Source organism: Halictus rubicundus, chromosome 1 (assembly GCF_050948215.1).
Source record: "Halictus rubicundus isolate RS-2024b chromosome 1, iyHalRubi1_principal, whole genome shotgun sequence".
NCBI classification, from domain to species: domain Eukaryota; kingdom Metazoa; phylum Arthropoda; class Insecta; order Hymenoptera; family Halictidae; genus Halictus; species Halictus rubicundus.
Window position 1 is genome coordinate 9,228,046 of NC_135149.1, and position 17,986 is coordinate 9,246,031.

Genomic DNA, 17,986 nt, shown 5'->3' on the forward strand with positions numbered 1-17,986 from the left:
ACCCGGTGTCGATCTTCCAGGATCCGGCAGCCCCGGATAAAAATAGTGGATTATTCATTGTCCGTGGTAACACAGTCGTCAGGCAAGACTCGAGTGGTCACTAGACTCCCCTAACAGCAGAAGAATCATCCGGGAGGCACTCGGAATCCAAATTAACCCGAAATATTCCATTTGCGGTCGGCGCTCGCTCGCACTTCATCTCCGGCGAAGAACCACTAATTAAATCACCCGATAGGCAATTACTCACTCGAGCGGGGCCAAGAAAAATCGGAGGAAAGGTGGCCGGAAGCTCTACGTCCCCGGCTCCCCTACTTACCGATTCGTGTACGCGGGAAGGGAACGCCTGGATCTTGGTCTCGCGATGAGCCCTTAAAATCACATCGGGGGATAGGGTGGCTAAGGGACAGCAAGGGAGATCAAGGGAGACCAAGGGAGACCAAGGGTCCGGCGTGTCCTTGCGAAGGAAGACCAGCGGAAGCCGCGAAATCGGTCCTTCGCGCCAATCGCTCCTCCCGGGCATCCCCGGCGAAGTACTCTTCAGCCCCGTCGGGCTGATTTGCATCACGGTTACGAGCTCGTTCGAGCTCGTGGTGGTTATATTACAGGGAGAGAGCGAGCGCGACTGAACGAGAGAGAAAGAGAGAGAGAGAGAGAGAGAGAGAGAGAGAGAGAGGGAACCAGGATGAAAAAGGGGGACAGACGCGGGTCCCTCTCGCGCGCGTTCCACCCCCAAAGCAGCTCGCTGGAGGCAGCTCGGACACTCATAACAATCATAACAACGGGATCTCGCGAGTAACTCGCGGCCCACCTCCGCGCATGGTTACCGCCCACCGCTCCGCCCATATTGCCCCTACCACGCGCGACGAGCATTGGCTGGTGGCTAGGCGGGAGAGAAGCCACGGCGGGTTGCCTTCCCTTGGCTCTACACCGGAGCCACTACGCAGCCAGACTGCGGACCGTCAGGATTCAGGTCCAAGTTTTCGCGCCGAGTCGAGACCGCGCAACGTGCACACCACGTTGCCAGCGACACGAGGGCCACAGGATATACCTGTCGATCGGTGAAACGCTTCTACCCAGTGATCGATCTATCGGATCATCGTCGGTTTGAACAGACCGGGTAGTGGCCGATCGAAAGCCACCGATACCCTTCGGAGAGCAGCCCGAGTTAGGAATACACGCCTGTTCCTACCGCGGCGTAAGTGGTCGTCTACGTGGGAAAGATCGTCGGAGTCAGGGAACAGAAGACGCCTGGAAGTAACCTGGGGAGTTTGTGATAGGCTGAGTGATCGGCTGAGTGTGTGACTCGAGAGTGATCAGGGAATCAGAGCGTAGAGGTGCGTGCGCCGGTTCACTCGGCACGTGGGACCAGACCAGCGAGGCACACCACGCGTGACACTTCGGCGGACTCGGAATTGTCTTCCTTCGCTGGTTGCCAGCTCGATTCGTCGTGGGACGTGCGGTTCGTGGAAGGTTGTCCGATCATCGGTGTCCATTGACTACTGGTGTCGAACGTCAGCTGACTGTGACTCTGTGCATTCGTGGACGGTTCTCCTGTGTGTGATCTACAGTGTCGTCTATCCTCTGATTCGAGGCGAGCTCGCGTGCCCGCCCGGTGACTATCGAAAATATATCGCTGCGAGGGCCACGTGCGGGAGGCGTTAAACGTGGCAGGTGCGCGGGACAGGTGGTGCAGAGTTAATTGCACGCAGCAATAAGCGTAGACGTTCAGGAGATTGATCAAGCCGGTGAGACGGAGACCGTTGTGGCAAGGAGCTCGGCGAACGGTTCCAGCGAAGTGATGATACAAGGACTCTAACAAACTCCTAATTATCGCCGCGGGTAATTACCACACGCGCGTGACTCCCGTGTGTTTCTCGACGCGGAATTGCACACGATAACCACGGCGGCCTGTGCGCGCACCGCGGACAAATAGAATAATTAAAATCGCATTAAAGGAACCTCGTTTTCGTCTCTCTCTCTCTCTCTCTCTCTCTCTCTCTCTCGCTCTCTCTCTCTCTCGCTCTCTCTCTCTCTCACACACACACAAAGAATCGTCGTCTCGCTTGGAAGCTGAACGGAGCGGTTGTCACACGGACGGTATTGTGCGCGCGCGACCACGCGGTCCATAGATCTCTAGATCCGTTCGATCGTCGATCACCGAAATCGTTGAGATCGTTGTTCCCTTCGCGTCTCTTCCGGGTGATCGAGATATCCGTTTTATCCGGGCACCGAGCAATCAACTGTTTGCTTGTTAATCGCTCCTAATTACTCGCAATTAACCGGCGTAATTAAGTAGGCTGATGTCACCGGCGGTCGATGTATTCGTGAATCGTTTGTCCGTCGACGTCGGCCCGCCATTGGGACTGTTCGCTGCTGTTGCTCGCCGTCGTTGGTACGCTGTTGTCGGTGACAAGTGAAAAATATTAAGGAGAAACTGAGGATCGAAGAGAAGGTGGCCGAGGATCGAGCGGCGCGAGATCGCGAGTCGATTGGTTTTGTGATAAGACTCAGATCGACGGGCTCGCTGGCACTGCGAACGAGACTCGGTTCGATCGAGCAGGTGGCAACGAACTACTTCAGGACGACGTCCCACGCACAACAGTCGACGATCTCCTTAGGTGAGTACGATTTGCGTATGTCGGCGCGAATTTTTCGACGTACACCATTCTTCGGGAGATTAGAATCGTTAGCACGTTGATTAGTCGACTGCCGACGTTGGCTACGGACAGTTAAACAAGTTCTCGTTTCTGTAGAACACTCCGACGAAAAGTTGGTCGATGATGGTAGAGTAGGTTGATGCTAGGAGGAAAGTGTGACAAGCTGTCTCATAATTAAAATATGTGTAATGAATATACACGATGTACAAATTTTTTTAATGACGATTCGTCAGACTATATTTTCTTCGTTCAAGATGGATATAAAAGTGTGATAAATAAGAGTACAGATGCGATTAGAAAAGGGTCAGAATCGTGGACAGTTATGGCATAGGACATTTCATCACAATTTTCATACGCCTTCTACTTAAACGTGACACCTCGTACAATGGAAAATATTTAACATCATTCTCATGCGTTATGGTAGTCTCATGTCATAGTTTCTAAAAGTCCCCACAAATCCAGCGATCTGAAGCTAAGTTAACACAAAACCTACCACGGCCGGACAAATTGACCTTTTCGAACTTCTGCGTACAATATCGTACATACAACATGATCGCATAATTATTCATCTTTACGACTTTTCTTAAAGTATGCCTACAATGTATTTCTCAATATTTATTTCTCGTTTTACATTTTTTCCAAGAAATGTACCGCGGCCGGTCAATTTGACCGCACGAGATAATATGGTACTTACTCTTATAAACCTAAACAATAAGTATAGAAGAAAGGTTCTTCCCAATGTGGCAACTCAAAATAAATGAGCCGTCTTATCAAATGAGACGCTATCAAGTTACGCATGTGCCTGGTTGATAATATTGTTTCATGGCAGATACATTAAAACCGCAAGGGTGGACGACACATGCAATTTCGTAAATCGAGGAGAGAGCATCGCAGTATTTTTTATAAAATTGAAATTATGTAATAATTAAATTTGTTTAAATTTGTTGTTGAAGTTGTTCATCTACTAATTCATTCAGCAACAAATTGGCTATTATCTACGTTGAATTATATTAACAATAACTTTTTTAAGGACCTGTCATTTTGACCGCGCACGGTAGAAATAGGTATATAAGAGGTCTCGGTAGGTTTAGTGTAAAGAGACCTCTATTATACAACTTACTGACAGAAAAATTCATTACTTCATTTTGACAGGTGAAGCAGGCTCAGACAGACCAAGTATTTCTGCTTCTAAACATTCTCTAGAAATATTCACAGTGTTAGAGTAAAAATTATTATAAAAAAGTCATCAAGATCTAGATCTCACAAAATAGACATTTTCTCTAGTTGGCGTGATCTTTTACATTTTTCGACCTTTCTAATCTTTCTTCCCAACTAAACGTCTTTATTCATCGTCTCTTGTCCTCAATATTTATTCATAAGTTAAAAGTCATAAAAAGCTAGATTTCACAAAAAGGAAATTTCCTCTCGTTCTTCGTACCCTCTTACGTTTTCGAACGTTTCTAATGACCCTTCCTAACTGCACGTATTTATACATAAATTCTTGCACCGCAGTGCCCAAGGTAACATTGATGCAAATGACGGATATATGCTAGAATCTATTAATCTTCCTTTAATTACGTCATTATCTTCGCGTGTGCTGTATCCGTGTACTAAAAACGATTTCCCAGAAAAATTCATCGAACAAGTGAAATCGAACTATTCATAAACCGTAGAAAAATTAACTGAAAATCGCAGTCGTTCCACAAACTATCGCAACCATTTCATCGTCGTCAACAATTTACTGAAGACCACGAATAATCCCGAAAATTATCACATTTCATATCTCCTTAAAAAATAAAATCCTGATTCAAAAATAAAAATTGAAGTCTGAAACTTCGAGACCTCTTCTGAAACTTGAAGAGTCGAAGAAAAATTTTGTCCGAGACATCGCCAAATAGAAACTAACCTAAAAATTTTCTGAAGACCACTTCAAGGAAAACTGTCACAAACATTCTACATCTTTTCGAAAAATAAAATTCTATGCGGATCCGGAAGAAAAAACGTAGTGAATTCGCATTTCCTCGTAAAAATCGCGAAGGCTGCATCATAAGCTTGGCAAAACTTGGAGCTAAGGGAACATTTTGTCGGAGGCATTGACAGGTTAACGATTCCAAACGAGAATTCTCCGCTCGCATTCTCGGCGCGCGCGTTCTGAAAAAAAAAGGTTTCCATCAAAATTCGTGATGCCGGGGCGCGCAGCGTGTATTTATATCTGGCCGGCAATTGCGAGGCTCGCCAGCGATAATCGTTGCCCCGATACCATTAAGTTAATCTCAGTAATTAAGAAAGTTACTCGAGGCCGGGCCGCGCGGGAATGTCGGTAGCGAGGGATTGAAACCGGCGTTGAGTTCCGCGCCTCTTTTCTGCGCCGAGTGATAATTTCCTCGCTGCTACTTAGCCGCGTTCCAATAATCAGGGTGATAATTATGCGGGGATCGCGCCGAGCGTGGCCAGCGAATGCTAATTGCCGGATCGGGGTACGGTTCTTAACCTTCGCCGTTCAGATCGATCTTCGTCGGGTTTAGGCGAACAGCTATTTGTACGAAGATCATACCGCGTAGACGTGTCGCTAGTGTCCCCATCAATAATTCCCAGAGAACGTCGGATTCTCAGTTTGTTCTCTGCTGGGAAATTGATGAATTCCTGTTTTCAGCAAAGTGATCGCAAAAGAAAGCGGAAGGAGTTTTTCGGTCAACGATCTGTACAATTGGTATAATTGAAAAATTATCGCTTCGAGTCGAGTTTCCGAACATATTCTGTGGATTTTAGGTTTGGTTTAAGACCAGGGTAGAAGAAAGGGAATAACTGCGAAAGAAAGTATAATTCTTCCTTCCAGAAAATTTTCTGCAATTTTTTCTATGTGTTAAGTCTGTTCAGCGTAAGGGAAATCATTGGCAGGTTTTTTAGACGAGTAGAACAGAGATTGATTGTGTTGAGACGCGAAAAAGTGAGAGATCCTTCTACCCGTGCGCTTGAAAGTAATTTTCAATGTTAGAAGGTTAATGCATGCAGATATTTATAGTCTCCGGGCTATAGACTTCACCTATTTATAGCGATGCTCCCATCTTTCAAAGAATTTTTGGACGTCTTTTTTAGAGAATGTCACCTTTGGCGTCATAAAATCCTGCTTTACAAAACCACATTTAAAACATACCTTTATTTATTGTTATTCCGTTAATCGTTCCGGCATTTTCTTCCTATTTGTCTTCAGAACACATGAATTCCGCGAGAGTCGTTCCACATCGTACGTCTTTATGAATTGCTTTCACTTCGTTAGTGTCCTCGTTTTTTTAACTTGATTTTCTAAGTGTTGTACGTAAAATGTCGGACGGATACAATTCTGTGAAAAAAATAATTTTTCCTGTGCGGGCTCTTAAAATTTACTGTCATCGATTGCAATGTTCATATTAATTTATCTTTTCAATGCTTACTGCTCCGATTGGAATAGAGCAAATTTGATTGTCCCTATTAATAGATGCCAGATTTCCCAATAGAAGTGATACTGGAACGAGTGGGAATGCTATGCGAATGTTTCGATATTACACTTTGTTCTTTTGAAGATTGTTATAAACTACAAATGATTCGGTAGTGTAGGTATAATAATCATTGCTCCAAAAGCTGCCTCGAATCATCTAACGCAGTAAATTAATTTATATCATAGTAAGTTCATTTCTTTATCGTTCTCAGAAAAAACTATTCCTCACGAAACAGTCTACAAAATTGAAAATCACTTCCAATCCTGACAGTATCAAGCATTAAAATTTACTGCTTCTTCCAGTATCCTTAAAAAAAGGATGAAATGCGTTAACAGAACCGCTCCACAATTTTAATTCTAACACATGCAACGACAAACAAAATTCAATAATTTCGCACAAGAGTAGCTGCCGATGTTAGCAAACGTAAAATAGAAAACTAAAAATCATTTCGGTCCAAGTGACATTTTCCTTTTCAAAAATAATTTGAGACAAGAGCAATCTACGATGCCTCTAAAAGTAATAGAAAAACTAAAAACTGTGGCCGTCATTGCGTTAAAGAGCAAAGAAATAAATTTTCCGATGATTTTGTACAAAGGTGCCCTGCATCGTCTTGAAAACGCGCAACAGGCAACTAAAAATCATTACGATCGAAGCAATACATTCACTGTCAATACAAATTCTGCAAAACACATCGCGCGCACATTAGAAACCGAAGAGACAAGTGTACTCAATGATTTCGCACAAAAGCATCTTACACCGTCGCCAAAAGGCGCACCGAGAAACCAAAAATCATAGCAATGCGAGAGACACGTTCGCTGGCAAAACAAAATCTAAAAAGATTCGTAAAACGCAAGAGCTAAATGAATTGAATGATTTCCGACAAGGAGAGTGAACGAGAAGCTAAAAATCATCGGGGTCGAAGGGTCGCGATCAAAAGTAAATTCCGGCGGAGCGTGGCGCGTGCAGGCCGGAATCAGCGTCCACGTGAATTCCATGAGAATGACCTCGTGGCGGCGCGAATCGTCATCGAAATCCGTCCTCCCCGCAGCGGTTGATCGTTGCGCGGCGTGTCGAGCACGCATGCACGGTGCACACGGGTCATGAATGCAATTAAGCAGCGCGCATACGCGGCCCCCCAGGTATTTTGCGATGAAATGACGCCGTCAGTGAACCTGGCAGGGCCAGTGTGCCGGTACCATGTGATCGGAGAGGTAAACAGGAGCACGTGTTGGCAGCGTGACTGTCGAGGGTGTGAGTGCGGGAGGAGGGGGGTGGATAGCAGCCACGAGGAGAACTGCGAGGCTGGCAGAGGGTGGACGGGAAACGGTGTCGAGGGCAGAAAATCAGTGCGAGAGTTGGGGAGAGAGAGCAGTTCTTTGCTTGCCGCCTCGGGACCGCAGTGAAAGAGAGGAGACAGAGTGAGAGAGGGGGGGAGAGGGTGAGGTCGAAAGAGGGAAGAGCACACCGGGTTTGCTCGAGGAGGAAACGAGGGAGAGAGCGAGAGGACAGCAACGGTTGATGGAGAGTCGAAGCCGGAAAATCCCAAAGGAAGCACTCGACTCGCGATAGCGCCGGAAAGAAAACGGGATGCTGCCTTTCTTAACCCCGGTTTCCATCCTGTTCCTCAACCCCCGCGGACTGGTAGTTCGTAACTGAGGAAATTTACTCCCGATCGACTCTTTGCTCCGCAACCCCTTGACACACGAATTAGCACTTCGAACGAAAAACATTTCTCCAATTCTGGCAACTATTTCTTTAAAATTTATTTCTGTGTTAATTAGATTTAGTATACGGGGTAGGATCTGCAAAATGCAACCAGACTGAAGAAGTGTTAGATATCTTAATTTTTGAATTTTTATTTCGGTAAACTTGCGACTTCGTGAATTTTGATTATTATAGTAAAATTGTGTAAAGTTCAACAACCGTACACCTACCGGACTTCAGAAGTAACTGATATGTGTTGCTTCGTAAAGAGGACAACATTCAATTTGTTCAAATTTTGTGCAACTTTTATTCAAATGTGTGCTTGAATGAAGAAACATCCGTATAATTTCAGTATAAAAAATCTAAAACCTGTCATTTGACCGGCGACGGTAGGTTCAGTGTTAACCATTTGCCCTCGAAGCTATTTTAACTCGAAAACGAAACATTTCTTCCGACCTAGAATATTTCCCTTCTATATATGTATTTTTCATGTTATACATACGAAAATGGTGCAATTTGCTCGTACAATACCGAAGTGTTTAGTAATTTATTAAATACAAACACATTTAACCCTTGGCGCTCCTTTGTCGCCGCTGAGGTGACATTTAACATGTGTTTACAAAATTCCGGAGTGCAAGGGGTTAATAATGTAAAAAATATTTTGAATAATGATACAGCAATTTCAAGTGGCGCCTTACAGTCGCCATTCGAGTGCTAAGGGTTGAAACCCTAACCAAGAGGAAGAATTCTAAAGAGTTGTCTATAGAGTAAGAAATTGTTCGACTTGGTTCCCGATCGATAAATACTGCAGCGTATCTTGACCGCGAATCGAAACGTTAAGGGAATAACGTAGAGATGCAGGTATAACAATCGTGCATGTGTAATAGTGTAATAAAAAGAAAGACGGTTTGCCGGGTCGCGTCGCGCCGGTGCGGTGGAAAAAGTTGGGGAAGCAAAGATGAAAAATGGGACCGCGAGTAACAGAGGCGGAAACGCGGATATTGTCCAGGTCAAGGAAAGTAATCGATGCTTTCCCCTTCTTAAATCCCGTCCACATTTCTCCTCGTTCCTCGGCGTTTATCCTCCGTCTCTGTTCACCGTTTCCCTCGGCTCGTCAACCCCCGTTTGCAGCCCCATTCAGCTCCCTTTTACCCGATTCAACCCCTGCCGACGATCCGGCGCGCGATAACATTTCGCTCGACAACTTACCCACTTCCAGCTCGCTTTGTAGCCTTGCTTCTCTATTTTCCATCCGGCGCCCTCCATCGATTATCGACTCACGAATCACCGCCGCTAAGCAAGTTACGCCACCGTCTTCGAGCATCAAATGTGAATCGAGTGTTTCCCACTGTGTTCCCGTGCTCTTCAGACACCGGCTCCTATCGCCTGTCAATCGCCCACGCGTGCCATTCGTTCGACCAATCTTCCACCTAAATGCACCATCTAATTGCACTGTTCTTATTTTATATTGTCACGAATTTCTGTGGAACGTGCTGATGCGTTCACTCCTCAATTATTACACAAAGTAGTATGAAAGGGATTTTGATCATCAAATCCAGACTTGAATTTAAATTGGAAAATTGAAATTGCGTACGACCCCTGGTAAAAATCAATTTGTTGAAATTTGTCACATTTTAATGTAACAATGTGTAGATCGAGCACAATGAAACTTCTAATATAGGATAAATACATTTCGTTTCGTGAAATATTATAAATTTTTATTCAACTCCGATTTCTGACAGTTGTCTCGGAAACATTTTATTTTGCATAACGATCCGATTATTCAGGCCAATACGATCGATGAACATTTTGACATTCTTATTCTTCCGTCAAAACGGCACTGATTTTTGATTTCGCAATCGGAAACTGCTTAACCCGGTCACGTACGTACGAGAGAATTAGCCTCTCGAATCAGTTTACAGTGACAGACGGAGAAAAGAACGGGGCAACCCTTTGCTGCGCAAAGTCCCCGTTCCTTTGAGCATGTATCCCCGGTGTGTCCGTGCCTCTCGCAATTGAACGACGTGACGCCCCGTGGCGCGAAGCGATGCGTGCGGTGTCATTAATTCTAATAATTCATAAAGAAGCACGCACGTGCGTAACCGGGCCGGAGAGCTGCTCGCGCATCGGGGGGACAGAGTGATGCTACGGCACGAGTGTTTTTGTACGCTCGATGCTCCTAATAGACCTAATTTGCGTGTAAAAGCACTCCCGAGATTTCCGAACCGACGTTCGCCCCCATTCACGACTCCTTTTTCTCGTGGCCAACGGCCGGAAACGGTCCCGGAAGACTTTCGATTCTTCGGAGAATGGGCCCACGTGTACGCCCTTGGCCGTGAAAAGTCGAAATCTTCCTCTGCACAGCGAAAATGTCGATAGATTCCCGATGTTTTCAAAATATTTGATCTTTGAAGGTTAGTCTCAGGAAAATGGATCTTCCTTGCTTTTTGATGACGTTTGGTGATGAACTTTTGAATGAACTTTTCAACCATGTTTTAAAAGATGTTCCTTGTATTTCTCTTAATAACGAATCGCTTTAAAATTTTATTGCTAGAAACAGGATTACTAGAGTAACGGACCCAATTACTGTGGGGGTACCAATTCCAATATTAATTATACATATTTTTAAAGCATAACAAATATTTAAAAAACTTATTCGAATGAAAAAATGTATTATCCCTTTTTCAATATTCATTATGATTTAAAAATAAGTATAAATAATGTAGGCACAGTAATTGGGTTTACTTAACCCAGATGATTTTTGTAGAATACTGTGTAAAGATGGATTTGCGTGTAATTTTTTCGAATCGTAGAAATCAGATTTCGGGAAACCATTTTAGCACACAGTGACTCGAAGAGGAATAAATCCTAAACTTAATATCTAAATCCCTAAACTTAATATTAATAATAATAACAGCGGAGCATAACTTCGAAGAGCCTCGGTACCTTAACTACCGAAGTGTTCATTTTACAAAATAATTCTTGCAAGATGCGTTGAACGTTTTAAACAAATCCGAGCCATCCGGGGCTCGGTTAGTCATCTGCTCGGTAATATACATGTCGAACAGTGGGAGCAGATCGGCACTAAAAAATCACCGATCCATAAAGTGTTGAACGAATTCGTTCTCGGAGCAAGTGTATTGAGTTTCACTTGAAAGAAAATAAAGAAACGATTATGTTTTCCGGCTCGATCGACCGATAAGTGGAAGTGCTCCAACGATTCGACGGTTAATCCCGTTTCAAGGGGGTTGGGAGGAGGGGAAGGGGGGGGGGCTCGTGGCGAGGGGTAAGAAGGGAACAGAGAAAGAAGAGAAGGGGATCCAATGAACCGAGCGCAGCCCGTTTTTGGGCCAGATGTTAATTTCAAACGACTCAGCGTGAGCCGCGAAGGCGGTTTAGTACGTAAATACATCTTCAGCAGGGGGTACCATTATAATGGGCATGTGCGGTTAAAGTTCTATTTGTGGTAATTCGGAGTTTAATGCACTCACGCTCTGATTTAGCCGGCGGGGGCTGACACTTTTTTTGTGCGGCGCAAACCCCAACGACGCCTGGCGCCGTAAAACATGAAATATTCTTCCTGCGTCTCCGAGGACGGCCACAGGCTCCCGTCATATTTTCTATCTACCGCGGCAAATTTTCATACTGGAACTGTTTCAACCCCATCGTTACTCGCCTCAATTATTTTCCATTGGAAACGGTTCAACCTATTTTCGTGCCAGCTTCTTGGAGTTGAGAACACTCTTAACATTTCTTAGAGATAAGTTGACCAAACAGAATGAAAACAATTATTTCCTTGGTTTAATTAGCTTCGGGAGATCGTACAATACTTGCAATAAATTGTGCGCAATTGCTTGTTCTGTTCTGTGATAAGAGCTACAGTAGACCCCACTGATGTATGTTAACTGTATAACCCTCGGACTCTTGCGAGTTCTATGCCGGAGTCATTCCTGACCCGCACCGACATTTCGCTATAGTTTTCCTTCGATACAAGACGATGGCTCGGGACCGGCTGTCGTCTTATTTCGGATGAAAATAGAAGAATACGGGATAGCGATTTTCTTATTTCGAAATAAATAGCCTCGTCTTATATCGGAATAAAATTATACATATAATTCGTATCCCCACCGCTACGGGTCACGAACGACCCATAGAATACGGAGGGTGAAAAAGACTGTATATATGTATTTGACGTGGCAATAAATGTATACCAAATGCACAAACAATTATTTAAAAAAACACTTACTGCCACTTACTGTCACAGAAGATACACGTATACAAACTTAAACAATTTTTTGAAAAATTTCATTGTATTTAAGTATTGATGTAAATACAGCTAGCTAAGAGTTCGAAGAGTGTTCAAATCTTTTTTTTTTTGGCTTTGAATCAAGAATGAACTAAAACAAATGTTGGGATCCTCTTTAAAAATCCCGGTGAGTCGTAGTAAATCAGACCAAATGAGACCTAACGCAAACATATTCGAAAAATTCGAATCAAGAAGCACCGAAGATGAACCGAAGAAGTGAAAAAATTGTTGCAATCCACTTTGAAAATCGCGGTAAATCGTGATAAATCCTGGTAAATCGTGATAAATCATGGTAAATCGATGCAGCGAAGGGGTTGAAGGGTGTCCGAGTATTAATGGCAGCGACTGCGTATTTGCATAAAGATCGCGGCAGCCAGGTGATCACGGGAGCGACGGTGGAAAGGCGATTTCCCGATGCCTTCGGAGCCGATTTATGGAGGAGTCGAGCGCGATCGAAGGTCCGTTGCGTTACGCACACCGCACCGGTCTGCGTGCGCTCGGTTGTATCATCGTAGCGAGGCAAGGTGTGGCGAGGTGAGGCGAGATGAGGCGAGGCGTTCGCAGAGTCGCATTAACGGGCCGCTGTTCGGTTTAATCCTCGCGTTCCGTGACTCGGGACAAAGCCCCTCGGATTTCTGACGGAATGGTATCGCACGAAACGACCATTACCTCGGCTGGCACTTAGCCGCCGCGCTTACGTACGTACGTGCGTTAAAGATTAATTCGAATCACTCGATACCGAACCGTCCTCGCTGGCAGGAACCCGTTCTGGAAACCGGCGACGACGTTCCGTCGAATTGACGCGACGCCACGCGACGCGACGTCTTCCTTGCTGTTTTCGAGATCCAATCTCCACGATTTCCCATCAAGTTCTTTGAAAGTTCACAGACTTTCTTGGTACTGAAGCCTTGGAACTGGAGCACACGTTGTTGCACGATTTAACGCTTCTTTTACGCGATCTCCGAATGCTGAAGTTAACCCTTTGCACTCGAAGCTACTTCAATTCCAAAACGAAACATTTCTTCCGACCTAGAATATTTCCCTTCTATATATATATTTTTTTTTCATGTTATACATACGAAAATGGTGCAGTTTACTTGTACAATACTGAAATGTTTAGTAATTTATTAAATACAAACAAATTTAATAATATAAAAAATATTTTGAATAATGATACAGCAATTTTTAGTGGCGCCTTACAGTCACCATTCGAGTGCTACGGGTTAATAGATACCCGATTGGCATTTTTTCTCTGTTCATCGTTAGGACATGAATAATTATAGTTAAATAGGAGTTTACTTCGTCTGTCAATGATTATTTTACGGGGTTGTTAGGGAGACTTGAAACCTTTCTTTTTTTCGTGCTGATAAATTGCATTAATTTTTTCTTGCTATATTAATTTTTATTATTATTATTATTATTGCTATTTCGGGGTTGGTGCCATTATTTAGATAGTATAGGGCTTTTGTTGTTTGTAGCTCAGAAAATGATGGTGTAAGAATGTTTAGACGATATGTTTAACGAATGTTTAACGCGAAATAAATATAATATTGGATTTTATAGAGTGCTATACTTTATTATATTTTCTGTTTTTATTTCTTATGTAAATACCCAAAGCATCTACCGCTAGTCTGTATGTAGTTATGGAAATGAAAATTATTTCTCTGTATGATTTAAACATTGAACCTAAACAGAAACTTCTTTTGTTTGTCAGTGATTGTTATATTATATTGTTAGAAAAGTCTGATACTGTTTGTGCATACATTGTATTATATTACATCACTGATAGGTATATTGCAACCATTCCGACGGTACGGAACACTCATATCATCTAAATAAAAAAATGCTAAAGACCTGGAATATTTTGGGATGCTAGTGTGTTAGCATCGAACTGAACATATTACTAAATTTTGTAAGTGCATAAAAGACTGCAGTGTGTCTGTGGCGAAACTGCGCAATCTTATGCAAATAAAAATTTCACTGGTAAGATTTTTAAATAGTTAAAGCTAAAGAGTTTACTTTGTCTGACAATGGTTGTAGTATTGTATTGTTAGGAAAGTTTGAAACTTTTGTGCGCATGGGGTGCATTATCTTATACCCTCGCTGTCCTGAGAGTAATGCCATCAGTATGGTGGTATTGAACTTTTGAGGCTTCCAGTTAACCAAATAATGGAGGTCTGTAATTTTTTGCAAATTTTATTCTTTTCTTCATGTTCACATAAAGTTCCCCGTTCGATTTGTGATTAGATTGCAGATATTTGCGTAAATTTACAACCACTGAATTCCTTGCAACCCCTAGCAAAACGAAATACAGAGATTTCTCTATATATGTCGCCATGGCCTGGATCACAAACGTTGCGGAATTATCCCCCCTACCGCGGGGTATAGACCGTGAGGGGCCTCGAAGCTCGAGAGGCCTCGGACTTCGAGGAGTGTAAACATAACACGGCTAGAGTATGTCTCCTGGACGATGCATGACGCTAGCAAGATCCGCGTTAAGTGACATATATCGAGAATTGACTGTATTCTAAAAAGTTTTATTTCTCGTGTCGAATTCCGTATTAGATGTAACACAATATTGTATTAAGATGACAATGTTAATCCTAGAAGGAGTAAGAGGTGACTATGTAGACATACTGGGATGGGACCTAATTACTGTGGGGGTACCAATTACTGCTTCTATTTTAATTATGCTTATTTTCAAAGCATATGAATATGAAAAAAGAGATATACAACATATATATTAACTGATTTTGAATGAAAAAAATGTAATATCTCTTTTTTAATATTCATTGTGCTTTAAAAATGAATATAATCAACATAGGAACAGTAATTGGTCCCTCGCAATAATTGGGTCCCTTACCCTAGTTACGAAATACTAAAAATGTGTTATAAAAAATAATTGAAAGCCTTCTCACCCCTGTCCAATGTAGCATTTGTATTTTGCAACGCGAATAAATGTTCTACAAAAATTCGCAGGACTTCAACCCTTCTTGATTAACCCGAAGAAGCGCCCAAGTCAACATCAGTCACCCTCCAAAAATCCCCACCCTTCAGTATCCTTTCACGTTTTCCCGATATCAGTAGACCTCGGATTTAATACATCCAGGACGCATGCAAATGCAGCTCGCAGTAAAGAAAAACTTTCAAGAAAGAGTAATTACGTTTTCGTTAGAATCTCATCGTCCGAAATCCCTTAGAATAAATTCGTCTCTGATTCCAGCTTTTTTGTAATCTACGAAAACGTGTGCCAGAGTCGTATAATGATCGCATGAGAGCCAAAAACAATGTGCCAGCATGAATACCACGTGGGGGGAGGGGGCGACGACACGACGTCTTTTGTCACCCTCGAATCTGTGCAACGGTGGCCTCGAGCTTCTTTTCTGCTCTCGTTCTCTTTAGCATTATGAACGCAACTAGGCGCCACAAAGCCGCGATTATACGTTGCCATTAGACCGCTCGATTGATTACGGGATCATGAAAAAAAGGAGTAGAACGGACAAGGACAATGTCGCGATGGGCGGTTGCCAACTGGTCCCGCTGGGATCATTTTATTGGCCGTGTTTCAAGTAGGAGGGTTGCCCTGCTACCTTCTTCGTCCACTTTCGCGCTTGTCCTCTCTCTTTCACCTTTTCTTTTCCTTTTAACCCTGTGCCGGCGGCCTTGAGCCTTCGTCTAACTATTCTGGATCGTTTCTCGACTATGTACGAATTTTTCCCTCTTCGATTCCCGGAGAACGAATCCGCTGTTTTTTTTTTAAGCATTTCAAATCTAAACTGATACCTATTTCTGCTGCACTAAGTAAGATAAAGTACAGTATACACATATTCATATATACACAGTCTACATTAATTCAAATTAAATTCGTAGCCTACAGTTTTTTAAGAAATTAAAAATGAGAAAACAAGCTTTTATGTTAGGTCGATTAATAGTTACAATAAATTCTCGTGGAAGACGTTCATGTTTGAATCACGGCTTAGACTTTCCGGTACAATAATGATTGAAAAATATTTTCCCTTTCATCAAGCCTTGCTCTTTTATAATTCTTTTTGTTTGCAAATGCGCATTCCTTTTGAACTCCTCATAGATGAGGCTTCTGTGGCCGCTTTAGCTAAACTGTCCGCTAGTTCGATACCATGGATACCCTTACGGGAGGAGATGCAATAAAATTTAATGCCATTGCTGTTCAGATTATTTTTCAACAAAATATTATATTTCCTTTTTATTTCAAGTATGATGTTGTTTGTTTTGATACCCATTTTACAGGTATTGAGACTTTGTAAAGCACTAAGTGAATCAGAAAAAATTGCAAATTACGATCCGCATTTTTAATAGCCATATCTATAGCGTCATTTAGAGCGATACATTCTGCCGTAAAAACAGAAGCTGTGTTGCTTAGATTTCTCTCAATTTCCATATTAATATCAGGACAGATACACGCTGTGTCCACAAACTCTCTGCCGGAAATTTTACTTTTGCCTTGGTCAATCCTTTGCCGAATTCTGTACTTATTGTTATTGATGTTATTATGGTTTCAAGCTCACGACTAAAAACATGAAAGTGATCATGCGCCTCAATTAGCTTTCTTGACTTTAGAAGTTCTTCGAGACACAGTCTCAAAATTCGTTTGCGTTTACCTTACCTGTCATACCTTGATACAGCTGTGAAGGTTGAAGAGTTCTTATTTGATAATATTTTTCTTAAATAACAACCGCATAAGTGTTTGGTACGTTCGTCAATCAAAGGTAAACCTGTCTCACAAGGGAACATATTCAGTTGATACAAGCCGATTTTGATGAAACTTATGTGAGATATAATTCTTCGAAAAATAGTTGACACGCGTCATTTTTATCGGCAACCATTCACTTTGAAGGGGTGAAAACAGCCCTCGAAGTTGGGGGTCAAAACCACATTTTTTTAGATATCACGGAAACCAGACGTCGAAGAAATAAATTTTTTTTAAATTTAAAAAGTAAATATTCGCTTTGCAATGCTAGCTCCAAGCGTGACCAATCTGTGCGGATAGATTTAATTTTGAACAATTATTTTTATAGTATTCTTTCTCCGCACTCTATATTGGATTTTGAACCTCTGTATAAGTCAACATGTGTATAAGATGTTTCATTATGTAGAAATTGGTTTCCGCTTTCAATGGCATTGCCAAGTCTTAATCCACTCGTATCACAAAGAGTAATCCATTCGTATCAGAGTTAAAATCACCGATTAGAATGCCGTTTTGTTTCGAACCTATATTGTCTATAATACTATTCCATTCGAGTTGAGTAAGCGTGAAGCCCGGGGTCCTGTAACGAACCAATAGATCCAGAGCCGGCTTAACATTAACAATTCTTATTCCACATATCCGCTTTCTACAAAAGCGAAACTCTTACGAACTAATATTAATATTCCCCCTAATAGTATAAACCCCGTAATTCGAATGTCATCATCCGCTCTAAGCCATGATTCAACTGCAATAAACACGTCAAAGTCTTTAATAATAGTTTCCACTTTGCACGCTTCTGGTGTTTCAAAATAAAATTCTTAATTTCAAAGGGCTTGAAGACATGGAATATAATTTGTTCTTAATTTCGTGTGTTAGAAGGTACTATCATCATTAAGCGAGGCTTCTTCTTCACAATATGATTTTTTAACTTTCGATCGCGTAAATAGCTGTACACTTCAGTTAACATATCGATTAGGGATGGAAAATCAGCTGTGAACCTCTCGGCGATGATTTTAACATTAAACTTGCCACGTATTTCCGGCATGAACTGCGAGAATTTTACGAAATCAAGCGGGTACTTATCAGCATTGTTTCCTATAAACTCCCTAGCAGGTTCTGG

At 42.5% G+C, this 17,986-nt stretch overlaps 1 protein-coding gene across 6 annotated transcripts in view; it reads left to right on the top strand.

The window, feature by feature from the left end:
* The first annotated feature begins 949 nt into the window (after nucleotides 1–949).
* Nucleotides 950–17,986, top strand: part of Pdm3 (POU-domain protein pdm3) — a 283,616-nt gene continuing 266,579 nt past the window's right edge. For all 6 annotated transcript variants that reach the window (XM_076787513.1, XM_076787523.1, XM_076787541.1 and 3 more), the window contains exon 1: nucleotides 950–2,618. The gene's annotated coding sequence lies outside the window, so the exon portion shown is untranslated. The remainder of the gene's footprint in view (nucleotides 2,619–17,986) is intronic.